The 12820-nt window shown below is 38.6% G+C and overlaps 1 protein-coding gene across 1 annotated transcript in view; it reads right to left on the bottom strand.

The window, feature by feature from the left end:
* Positions 1-5899, bottom strand: part of LOC149237548 (uncharacterized) — a 98190-nt gene extending 92291 nt beyond the window's left edge. The window contains exon 1 of the mRNA XM_089372687.1: positions 5740-5899. The gene's annotated coding sequence lies outside the window, so the exon portion shown is untranslated. The remainder of the gene's footprint in view (positions 1-5739) is intronic.
* Positions 5900-12820: the final 6921 nt, after the last annotated feature.

Below are 12820 nucleotides of genomic sequence, written 5' to 3' on the forward strand. Positions count from 1 at the left end.
GTCTTTCCTTTAATTGTAGGGGTCTAGCCAACCTAGACAAAAAACTGGCTCTTAAGAGGCTCTGTCAGTCTGAAAAGTTGGATGCTATTTTCCTTCAAGAAACTCTGGGGGAAGGTCACCAAATAAATAAGATTCTCTTAAGTTTTCTCCCAACTTGGGAATTTCATTTTGTGGATGTGAAGAGTTGATCTGGTGGCTACGCCTTGGGGTTTAATACCCGTTCAACAAAAATCCTAAATGTTTGGGGAGGAGAAGGTCTTCTTGGTGCAGATATCTTGTCTATGGAGCTCAGCAGACCATTTAGGCTTATCAACATCTATGGCCCTTGCCAAAACAGAGAACTCTTCTGGAATAGAATCATGGAGGCTGATTTTATGAATCAAGATAATATAATTATTGGTGGAGATTTAAATTTCTCCCTCGGTACAGCAAAATCTTGGGGTTTCAGGGGTCAAAGTGATCATCTCACAGCCTTTTTTGAAAACTTGTTGGATGCTCACAATTTTCTAAATATTGACCCTGTCAAACTCAAGCCAACTTGGAGGAATCGCAGATTGGGGGTAGATGCCCTTGCTAGAAGATTGGACCGATTCTTGATCAAAGCCCCTCTGATGGCAAGTTTAAATCTCTTTCGTCAATGGGTGGGGAGTGGTGGAATCTCTGATCACTCTCCTATTTTTCTAGAGCTCAAGGGTAATCTTTCTAAACCCTCTTCACCTTTTAAATTTAACTCCTCATGGTTGTTGGAGCCGAGTTTCAGGAATTTGGTCTCAGCCTCTTGGATCCATTGCTCTCAGAGTGAAACTTCCTCTCCAGGAGAGCTCTTTGCAAAAAATCTAGCAATTATAAAAGGCAAAACAATAACCTGGGCTAGATTAAAACAAAGAAAAGATGATGAAGATCTACAAAGGATTGAAAAGGCTCTATTAGCATTCGAAGAATCAATTCCCACTGGATCGAACTCAGTCGAACAAAAGTTGCAGCTGATTCAACTGGAAACAAACAGAATTAAACTCCTTCACTTAAAAGAAGAAACCTGGAGGCTCAAGAGCAAAGCAATCTGGCTCGAAGCAAGGGATGAAAATTCAAAGTTCTTTCACCAATATGCAAGGGGTCGAAAAGCCATTAACACAATCTCGGAATTACAAGACTCGGAAGGAAGGAAAGCGGGCAATTTTGAGCAACTGGCTGACATGGGGATTAGACATTTCTCTAATATCTACAAAGCCCCCATTGGAATAACCCTCCCAAGCATCATTCGTTCTACCAAAGCACTGCCCAGATTTATCAAGCCGGAAGAAATTGAAGATCTAAACTCTCAGGTTACTAGAGAAGAGCTTGAAGCTGTGTTGAAGTGCTTTCAAAAGGATAAGAGCCCGGGTCCTGATGGGTGGCCAGTTGAATTCTTCAGTTGCTTTCTTGATTTAATTGGCGATGATCTCATCCAGACCATTGAAGAAAGCCGAAAGTCTAGATGAATTTTGGAGGCCTTCAACTCAAATTTCCTGGCCCTTATCCCCAAATCTGATAACCCTTCCTCCTTTGACAATTACATACCCATATCCCTTTGCAATAGCATTTACAAAATCATCTCCAAAACAATAGCCCTCCGTATTAAGCCAGTTTTATCCCGAATGATATCCAAGGAACAATTTGCCTTTCTCAACCATCGCCAGATCCATGAAGCAATTGGCACACCTCAAGAAGCCCTCCACTCGGTCAAGAAGCTCCATAAAAAGTCAGTCATCCTAAAAATTGATCTTTCCAAAGCCTTTGATCACACTATTGGTCCTACCTTAGGATAACTCTCACTCACATTGGATTCCCTATTGCTTTCATCAATTGGATCATGGGTTGTCTTTCTTCAGTCTCCTACAGTATTCTCATCAATGGAGCGGCTTTGGGTTTCTTTCATGCACAACGAGGCCTTAGGCAAGGATGTCCTCTCTCCCCGCTGCTCTTTCTCCTCATCATGGAAGGTTTTAGTAGACAGATTAAAAAAGGCAGAGAGGAAGGCTCCTTGGTTGGAGTCAAGATCTCGAATATGTCCTCTATAACCCATCTCTTATTTGTAGATGATGTTCTAATTTTTTAAATGGATCTTTTCAAGACTCATATGCTTTCAAGGCTATTCTTGATCTCTTTGTAAAGCTACAAGCATGCAGCCAAATATTTCAAAATCAACTATTATCATAGTTTCCTGCCAACTGAATTTAGCAAGATTAGCTAGCCAACTTTCTAAATATAAGCATCATGGCATGGATGATTGGCTTAAATATTTGGGTTTCAGATTGAATCCAAGTGGTTATCGTATAGCAGATTGGACTTGGCTTATAGCCAAGATTGAAAGCAGAATCAATATTTGGCAACAGAGATGGCTTTCTAGAGCAAGTAGGCTCACACTCCTCAAGTCGGTCCTTCAAGCTATTCTGGTATACTGGATGTCGTTGGCCTAGATCCCCAAAGGCATTTTAAAAAGAATTCAACAATTATGCTATCGCTTCCTTTGGAGCGGACAAAATCCAAGGAGAACCTTTGCTTGGGTCCGTTGGGACAGTATTGATATGCCCAAAAAACTGGGAGGTTGGGGCATAAAAAATTTGCATTTATTCGCTGAGGCTTTGGTTGCAAAACTAGGCTGGCAACTTGTAAACTCTAGAAGTCTTTGGCAAGAAATCACTTATGCTAAGTACATATATCCGCTCCCAGTTCTAGAATGGATCCATAGACCTTCAGTTCCAACATCTGGCGCCTCCATAATTTGGAAAGCAATATCTCAATCTATCTCTCTAATCAAGCGAGGTCTGGTTTGGAAAGTTGGCAATGGAGTTCAAGTGAGGATTGGTTTGGACACGTGGAGTGGATGTGGGAATGGCCATATTCTTCCCCGTCCTCTTTGCAATTTCCTTCAAGTCTCAGGCATTACCCACTTATCACATATAACGGTTGCTTGCCAGGACAGTTGACAAAACCAGAACTGGAAGGACCACAGAATGCTCAACATTCCGGATATTTGGGTCGAATATTGGCAGAGATTCATAGGTTCTTTAGAGGCCAACGTGCGTATAAGCGACAATCAAGATGTCCTTATCTGGGCATTGGATCCCCATGGCAGATACTCCCCCAAAACAGGTTATGCTTATGCATCGGTTGCCAGACACACTGGTGATTTCTCTTGGTGGTGGAGTCATATCTGGAAATTAAAGGCCCCTCCTAAATCTAGGCTTTTCATGTGGTGCATTTTAACAGACAAGGTTCCCACTGAACTAATGCTGAGGCGTCATGCAAACTACGGGCCTTCTAGATGTTGTCTGTGTACGATGCATGAGGAAGATACTTCTCATCTCTTCCTTAACCGTCCTATCTCGAAAGCCTTCTGGTTAAGGATCCTCACTTCACTAAATCTACTTATTGATTGGTCTGGACAAGATATCGAAGAGGCTTGGCAAAGATGGTGGATAAAAGCCAACTCACAGAAAACTAGATGCCTTCCACTACTAATTTGCTGGGGAATCTGGCTTAACAGGAACAAATCCATCTTCATGAATGACAAAATAGATTGGGATTCCTCTAGTATTTGTTGTTGGCCATCTACAATTTGATCCCAGAGGACCAGGATATTTGACCCCCTCGGATCATTACTCAGGAATTCATGGACATAAACTCCCCCTGGGGTTATTTTGATGGCTCGGCACAAGCTGAAGGCTGTGGTGGTGGGGCGGTGCTGCATATGGATAATATAGTGTCTTATAGAATCAAGGTCGGCCTAGGCAGAGGCACAAACAACTATGCTGAATTGAGCAGCCTAAAATACCTTCTCCTTTTTGCAAAAAAACAAAATTGCCAACAAGTTCAGATATTAAGAGACTCGCAGCTAATAATTAACTGGACAAATGAAGTTAATCATTGTCACTTGCACACACTTAGAAATATTCTGACTGATATCCTTTCTCTAAAGTCTCAATTTGATCCATTTGCATGCTCACATATATACAGGGAAAGGAATGAGATCGCTGATCGTTTATCCAAAGAGGCAGCGCAGCTAAACAGAGGTCAATGGCAGATACAGGAATACAGGGAAGCCATTTTCTACAGTTACTATCATCGTCCTTTCATGGACATGATTGGTTCTTTTCCGAATGATTGCTAGATCATTCAACAGTTTTTCTATTACTTTCTCCTTCTATGTAGATAATTTGTCTAGTTTTCAGCTTATTTTTGGACAAAACACCTATTTCAGAAACTTACTGGACTTCTCTGAAGTTTATTATCAGTAAGCAACATAATAGTTTTTGTAAAGCTTATAATAGCTCTAAACAGTACTCCCTTATTGCTGACAGCAGTTCATATATGCAGTTTCATACAACATGTAATTTTCTTATCTTTTTAATGAAAATTACGCTTTTTCCGAGGGAAAAAAAAATAAACACATAATATCACAGCCCCCACCGGTGCAACTTGTTGGTCAGCAACCCTTACTGCTAAGGTGTTCGTGCGGCCAGGTCATAGGTTCAAACTTCATTTTCCCTGACCCGTACTGCTAAAATGTACTGCTAAGGTGTTCGTGCGGCTGTGCAGGTCATACGTTCAAACTTCATTTTCCCTAACCCGTACTGCTAAAATGTACTGCTAAGGTGTTCGTGCGGCTGTGCAGGTCATACGTTCAAACTTCATTTTCCCTATTGACTGTGCTTGGATTCACATCACCAAAAGCATCCAAAAGCGTATTTAGATGCATATCAAAAACTGGAACTGGAATTTCTGAAATAGTCAATGATGCAGGCTGATTACTAGAATTTTAAAGATTTGTTGGTGTACATGTATATTTGCAATATTGGTTTTGGTAAATTGCTAATAAAAAATATTTAGCACAGAAAACTTAGGCGGTTGCATTTGATTAAAACCGTATTATTAAACTTAAGATCAACTGTAACATGGTTTAATTTCTGGAAGTCTAAATGCCATAACCGTTTTAAGTCATTTGTATAATTAATTCTAAAATGACCATTCAATCATTTACTAAAATTATAAATTCATTTTGTAACTAAAATCGCACCCATATGCTTACCAGATAGGGGAGCACGAAAGCTTTGATACTACACAGATTGGGTCCCGATACCCATCCAACTTGGATACACACCCCGGATAAGAATTAGATACGTTTTGGATACAACCAGGATCTGTATCAGATACAGCTATGACAGATCATCCTGGACCGTACCCATCACTCGCTCTCTCTCCCACACATATATGCATACCATGTAAACAGTATGTATTGGCGGATGTTTATAAATATAAATGTACCGTAAATATTCAATCTCGTATATAAATTAAATTCAACATTCAATGAAATTAAAATCAAAATCCATTCTCTTAATGCCGTGAAAGTCTCCAGACATATGAGAATTGATGTTATCCTCTACCCTTGACCAATTCGGCGAAGATGGGTATATCAGAAAAATGTTTCATTTACAACCCCTTGGCCTAATTTGTCCGATCAAACCCTAACAACCATGCTTTATCAGAGATACACGACGTTATCTTACTTCTGCTAATATGCTAGCGTTAGTTTACATAAAATCCACTAAACTTAGCACGAGAGCCCCTGGCCTCTGCTAGAATTTTTCACCATAAACGAATTCCACTAAAGACAGAATCCACGCCGTAGCAAAACATGAATCAAAAATTTCGTTTGATCCCGAGCGGAGGAAAATAAATTGAACAGGGATGTGCACTCACCTGCAGAAACGATCACCAGTTACTCCGTCTGCGAAAGAACAGGCTACAGACTGATCCTAAGGGAAGAAAACACGGAGAAATATGAATGATAGGTAGATGAGCAGGTTGTCGACTTTATCAAGAAATCGAGAAAGGGTATTTTCTGACTTTTTTTTAATTATTTATTATGATTTAATTGTCGGACGAGCGTTTTAATTTCTCAAGGTAACTCGGCGTAAGAAACGTATTATGATATTTTTTCTTTATTTAATCAAAATAATTATAAGGTAGAGGAATTGTATTAATTAATTAAAAGAGTAAAGATTAGGAAATAAAGGAATTCTATTAATTAATTAAAAGAGTATAATTGTTTTGGAGATAAATTTTAATCTTTGATTTGTATATATTATTAAAAATATTTTATAGAAGTTAAATTCCTAGTTATATTTTAAAATAGATATGTTTATTAGTGTAATAATGTTACATTTAATAGCATGGTTTGTTAGTCTAAAATTTCTAATTTATTAACCTATATTTTATTTTTGGAATGGTAATAGTGGAGAGATTGAAAAATGTTTTTAACAAGTAAAAGCTTACTTGTTATTTTAAAGATTAAGATTAGCAGTTAAATAAAAAAGTATTTCTCTTAGTGTAACCATGTTACATTTAATATCATGGCTTGTTAGTCTAAAATTTCTAATTTATTAACCCATATTTTATTTTGGGAATGATACTAGTGGAGAGATTGAAAAATGTTTTTTTACAAGTAAAAGCTTACTTGTTATTTTAAGTATTGAGATTAGCAGTTAAAAAAAATTATATATATATATATATATATATATCTTAGTAAGACATTCCACGACAATTATTATGGTTATGATTAAGAAAGGTCAAGCAGATTATAAATTAAAGTCAATCCTAACTCAAATGCAACACGAAGCCTCAAAGATTCAAGAAATAACATAACATATTACCAAGTTCTTTGCAACAATAACAAATAAGCTAATGCAATGGCCAATAAGGCAATTAGGTTCAAAATAGGGGTTTTATGAATAAATGGTCATCAATGAACCCATGTTATACCTTGACCCTTATTTAAATGATAGTTACAAACAACCCCTCATCATTTCACACATGCTCAAAGCTACAGGAGCATTTGGTTTTAAAGGTATGGAGTCATGCCATCCTATCAAAGGTGGGATAGTACTCGGTTGCATTTCAATTGGATGGAAAGGTATTAAATTATTTAGCCCAATTCCCTACAAGTTGCTTTTTGGACTACTATTTTCCTCCTTGGCTTTCTTTTAGATCCCTGGGAATGATTATGTTTCCATTAGTTTTGCTCCTCTCTCCAATATATTCGAGTTTAAGTTTCTTTGTGAATTTCTGATATTCAAAAATGTGGAGCTCTATCACTGGATTTAGCATCCTGCATTTCGACTTCTAGTTACTTATGCATTATATTCATTCATGAATTCAACTTTGTCTCTCCGTCTCATTTATATTTAAGGTTCATTATGCTATGATTTTGAGTCTATTTTCATACTTTTTGAGGCAAATTCTCCTTCTTTAGGGAAAAAGAATAACATCTTTGATCCACACTCAACTTCAAGGGTTCTCCTAATATTTGGGAAAGAGTTTTGTTCTCATTGCTTCGGCCTCTTTGCAATTTCTATGCACAGATTCGAGGCTTAGCTTTTCTTACATGTTTGCTTATTCATTATCGAGCATCAAGACTTGTTGGAATTTAAAAGGATTTTAAGGACTCATGATGAGATGGTACAAAGAAAAAGAGCTACTATATGTTGGAAATATTGTTGTCACTGGTGTCAAAGACAAGGGGAGACTGCAAATGTCCAAGATAAATATTGCAAGAAGAAGATTGTTGGAAATATTGGTTGGATACCCAGCTTTTTTAATGCCTGATTTGGATACCCTATTTCTTAAGGCATTTTTACTCTAAAGACCTAGTTCAAATGGGAGCATGGAGATATGGCTCAAATCTTATTCTGACACATTTTCTAATGGTGTATGGCACTCCTTCTAACTCCATAGGAATGAGAAGATATGTAATATTATGACAAGTCGGCCCATCCAATTTTACAAGTCACCCCCATAAGTGAACGTAGAAACACCACAAATAAATCATATAATAGTGCATTTGAAAACCATGCAACCAAGAAGAGATATGAGGTGTGCAAGAAAATTTGGGTAATACTCTTGGGGTCTTAAAAGTGGAGCAAACATGTGATTTGTTGTAACACCCTCCTCCCACATTTACCCAAGTTAATCGATCCGTTAGGTTAAACATGTGATGGGAGGCTACTATGATGTGATATAACTCCCCATGTACAGTTAAGGAAGTGGAACCGGCAAAACCAAATCAACATGACCTGCCACACATGCTACAAAACCTTCAAGAGCCAACCAACCCTTCCAGGTGACCAACCCCTGAGGCAACTTGACATTTCACTGATCTGGACCCTCAGTCGCTCCCATGACAAGCCATGCATGCGACTGAGGCCTTCCAGTTGCTCCCACAACAAGGGCATGCCAGCGACTATGGACTTTTTCAGCTAGTTCTGAGCCAGCGACCCCGAATTTTGTGCCACTTTTTCAAGGCTAAGACTCTGGCCACTGCCCATAACTTCATGAACCCTTCATAAATGATAAATAACATTGGAACAAATGTACTAATGCAAACACTTGATCATTGACTTGATTGGAACCCTACTAGCCATGACAGGCATTTCGTCAAAAATGTCACAAATATGCATTATATATGTCATAACAACATATTTGAGCATAGGGGCCTCGTACTTATCTGAGATTCGTAAAGAAACATTGTTTTCATATCACAATAGTTGCATTATCATCTATTAGGTCATATATTCATTGTACTTTCAGTTACTAATCAAAACATGATGAGAGCCATACATCAAGTTTGTCATAAAACATACTCATAACCAACATATAACCAATAGAAATAACAAGGATATAACAGCCATATAATCCACATATAAGCCAGTACATTTACACAATAAATACCAAGGTGAAGAAACTATTACTAATGAATGCAAAAGCCAACCAGGTTTGGAACTTCCACGAACCACCCGACCATAGATTGGCTGAGCTAAATCTTTCTTTCATCCAATCACCCTCACGCCATATTCCAAGCATGAATGTGGGAATCAAAACCAAACCAAACCAAGTTTCCTCGATCTTTACTGCAATCCCCATACCGGATCACTGAGCCCTAAACAAGCATGGATGCCACAGGATTTCTCCACCTACATCGTGAGGAATTTTCCTGCCTCCTAGTCTCTAGGCCTTACCATATATCCCGCCATACAATGGTCAAGGATTCCTAGGCCCAATCAAGACTCCACCCTCCAAGCTTTACCATATATCCCGCCATTCACCAGTCAAGGATTCCTAGTCTTGATCAAGGGCACATGCCTCTAGGCTTTACTGTATATCCCACCATTCACCGGTAGAGGATTAGGCCCACTGAGGCACACAAAATCTGGCCTTACCATAATCCCAATCCAGTCCAGGGATTCCTAGGCCTTGTTTTCTTTCTTTCAGAGAACACCTCACTTAGTTTCGAAACCATCGGGCAATCCATCTCAACCAAATACAAGAGAACCCATCACCATGTTTATTCGGAAATGGAAAAACAAGGTTGAAGAACACTGTCACACCTAGAAAAACCCATGCCACTGATAGCAAGAGAACCAAATACACACATGCATGTACCAAGCATGCCAAAACTAGCAAGGAAATCACACATGCAAATCGACACCTGCAAATAATCTCGTTGTAGCTGCTAGATGTTGCTTTTCCTTACCTGATCTTTGCCTTATTGGTCCTTCCTTTTCTTTCTTGATCCAATGCTAGAGTGCTCAGTGTCCAAGAGTGAGAGAGAGTGAGAGAATAGAGAGAAAGCTCCAAAACTAAACTGACAAAAGGTACCAATTAATTAATGATGCCAATATTTTCTTCAATTTTCCATTATTTTCCTTCATTTCCTTCTCATGTGCAATATGTGACCTTTCACCTTCCTTTTCTCCTAATTTCCATTATTTTCATAAATAAAATGACAATTAATGCCTCATGTCTTTCCAAAGCCTTTGCCTTTGCAAATTTCCTTAGCCATAATCAACCAAATGAACACCCACACTAGGATGTTTTGCCCAACATTCAGCTTGGAATACATGTCCCATGACCTCGATTATTATTTTGCCTTTATTAACTTTATTTACATGTAATTTTGACCAGGGTTGTTACTAAGGGGAAGACCGTACTTGGTGTTCAATTCCACCTACAACCAACAAGATTATTGAGAAGTAAAACATACTTCCCATGGAGATTTATAACTTAGCTCGATACAATATTTACAATGATCAACCTACTGAGAGTCAAACCAACATGACACATAATAACATAACAACATGACACCCATACCACTTATTGGAGTTTTATAACACAGTTCATGGTGGTATTTGTATCCATATGCATATGTACATATACCAAAAACATTCGCTCAACTAGTGAATAAAGAAGGATACATAGCCTGCATTTGATCCGTTATCTCCCATGTCGCTTCATCGGCCCCAAAGTGCTTCCATTGCACTTTAACCTGCTCTATTGCTCGATTCCGGAGCATGAGCATCTTTCTCTGCAATATACACTGAGGTTCCGGCTATAATTCTCCATCTGGCTCCACCCTACAATACAAACCAGTCAATCACGTGATCAACATCTTTAACATACTCCTTAAGCAATGACACATGGAAAACATCATGGGTCTCACTGTCGGAGGCAGTGCAAGTTGATAGGCCACTGGTCCAATCCTTTCAATAATCTTGAAAGGTCCACAAAACCAAGGTGTTAGCTTGGCACATGATCCAATCCTCAAGGAGCTCTTCTTGGACTTGATGCACAAATACACTTGTTCCCCAACCTAAAACTCCTTAAACAACTTGTTATGATTTGCATAAATTTTCTTCCTGTCTTGTGTTGCTTTCATATTTATCTTGATTACCTGCATTTCTTATTCCATCTTTGCCAACATATCCAGTCCAATCAACACCTTGTTCGGTGGATCACTCCAACTGATGGGACTATTACAGCTATGTCCATACAATGCTTCAAACAAACTCATCCTAAAATATTCTTGGTATGTATTGTTGTAAGCAAATTCAACTAGTGGAAGATACTCTTCCTACTTCCGTTGCTGATGCACCACATACATCTTCAACATGTCTTGCAATATCTTGTTGACCCTCTCTGTCTGCGGGTGATAAGTTGTGTTAAAGGCCAACTTTGTGCCCAAACCTGTAGATAGCTCCTTCCAAAACTTGGAAGTGAACTTAGCATTCATGTCTGACACAATATTCCTTGGAACACCATGCAACCTCACTACATCTCTAAAGAATACCTGTGCCACATCACTAGTTGAATAAGTAAGTATTCACTGGAATGAAGTGCGCTACCTTTGTCAACCTGTCCATCACAACCATGATGGAATCATGTTGTCTAGATTTCCTCGACAAACCTGTGATGAAATCCATGGAAATGACCTCCCATTTCCACTCTGGAATCGAAATTGGCTGTAGTAGTCCACCTAGATGCTTACACTTTTCTTTCACCTGCTGACAATGCAAACATCTAGCCACAAACTTTGCCACATCCTTCTTCAGATTCGTCCAATGAAAAAACTTCTTCACTGTTGTTAATGTCTTTTGGTATCCTGGGTAACCTGAATGTGGTTTTGCATGAAACTCTCAAAAGATAGTCTTCTTGAGCTCATTGTCATTCAACACATATATCTTGTCCCTAAATCTGACCAAACCATCTGTGGTAAGACGATAGTCCACATCTTAACCACCTGTACCTTGTTATAACTTGTGCATAAACTCCATGTACTTGCTATCTTGTTGCCCTGCTTGTAAGATCTAATCATGTAAGTCTATCCCATAAGAAATCATAGTTGTTGTGTGATTCACCCGTACTTTCCTGCTAAGATCGTATGCAACCTTATTCTCCTTACCCTTGATGTACTTGATCTCATAGTCGAACTCACTGATCATGGTTAACCATCTAGATTGTCTGGAATTCAGATTCGGTTGGTCAAATAGATACCTCAATCCACTATGATCACTCATCAATATGAACCACCTGTCAAGAAGATAACATCTCCACATATTCAAACCATGGATGATCGCTGCCAACTCAAGATCATGTGTTGGATAATTCTGCTCATGCTCATTCAATTTTCGTGACTCATAGAATACTACTTGTCTTTCCTGCATAAGGACTCCACCAAGTCCTCTCTTACAAGCATTTATGCACACCAAAAATTCTTTGTTTGGATCTGCAATCTTTAACACTGGAGCATTTGTCAACAACTGCTTCAATTACTCAAAACTTGCTGCACATTCCTCTGTCCATTCAAATTTCTTACCTTGCCTCTATAGTGATGTAATAGGATATGCAATGCGAGAGAAGTTCCTAATGAACCTCCTATAATAACCTGCTAACCCCATGAATGACCTTACCTCATCCACATTTCTAGGAGCTGCCCACTCCATGATAGCTCTTATCTTATTTGGGTCCACTGCTATGCCTTCCTTGGAAATAACATGCCCCAAGTAATGTACCTCTGTCTGAAAGAAATTGCATTTGTTAAGCTTAGCATACAACTGATTCTCTCTCAGTAATCTCAACATTGTTGCTAAGTGCTTGGCATGCTCTTCCTCATTTTTAGAATATATCAAGATGTCATCAATGAATACAATAACAAACTTGTCCAGATAAGGATGCAATACACTATTCATCAAACACATGAAAGTAGCTGGAGCATTAGTCAAACCAAATGGAACTACAAGAAACTCATAATGCCTATACCTGGTCCGAAAAGTTGTCATGTGTATGTCCTCTTCCTTAATGCATACCCGATGGTATCCTGGTCTTATATCAATCTTCGAGAACATTGTTGCTCCCTTCAACTTATCAAACAAATCATCAATCATCAGTAACAGATACATGTTCTTGATGGTCACCTTATTCAACTGAGTAATCAATGCATAACCTAAGA

This window comes from Pinus tabuliformis, chromosome 8 (genome assembly GCF_031772625.1).
Source record: "Pinus tabuliformis cultivar Carrire ecotype Pingquan chromosome 8, CPIR1, whole genome shotgun sequence".
Classification (NCBI taxonomy): Eukaryota; Viridiplantae; Streptophyta; class Pinopsida; order Pinales; family Pinaceae; genus Pinus; species Pinus tabuliformis.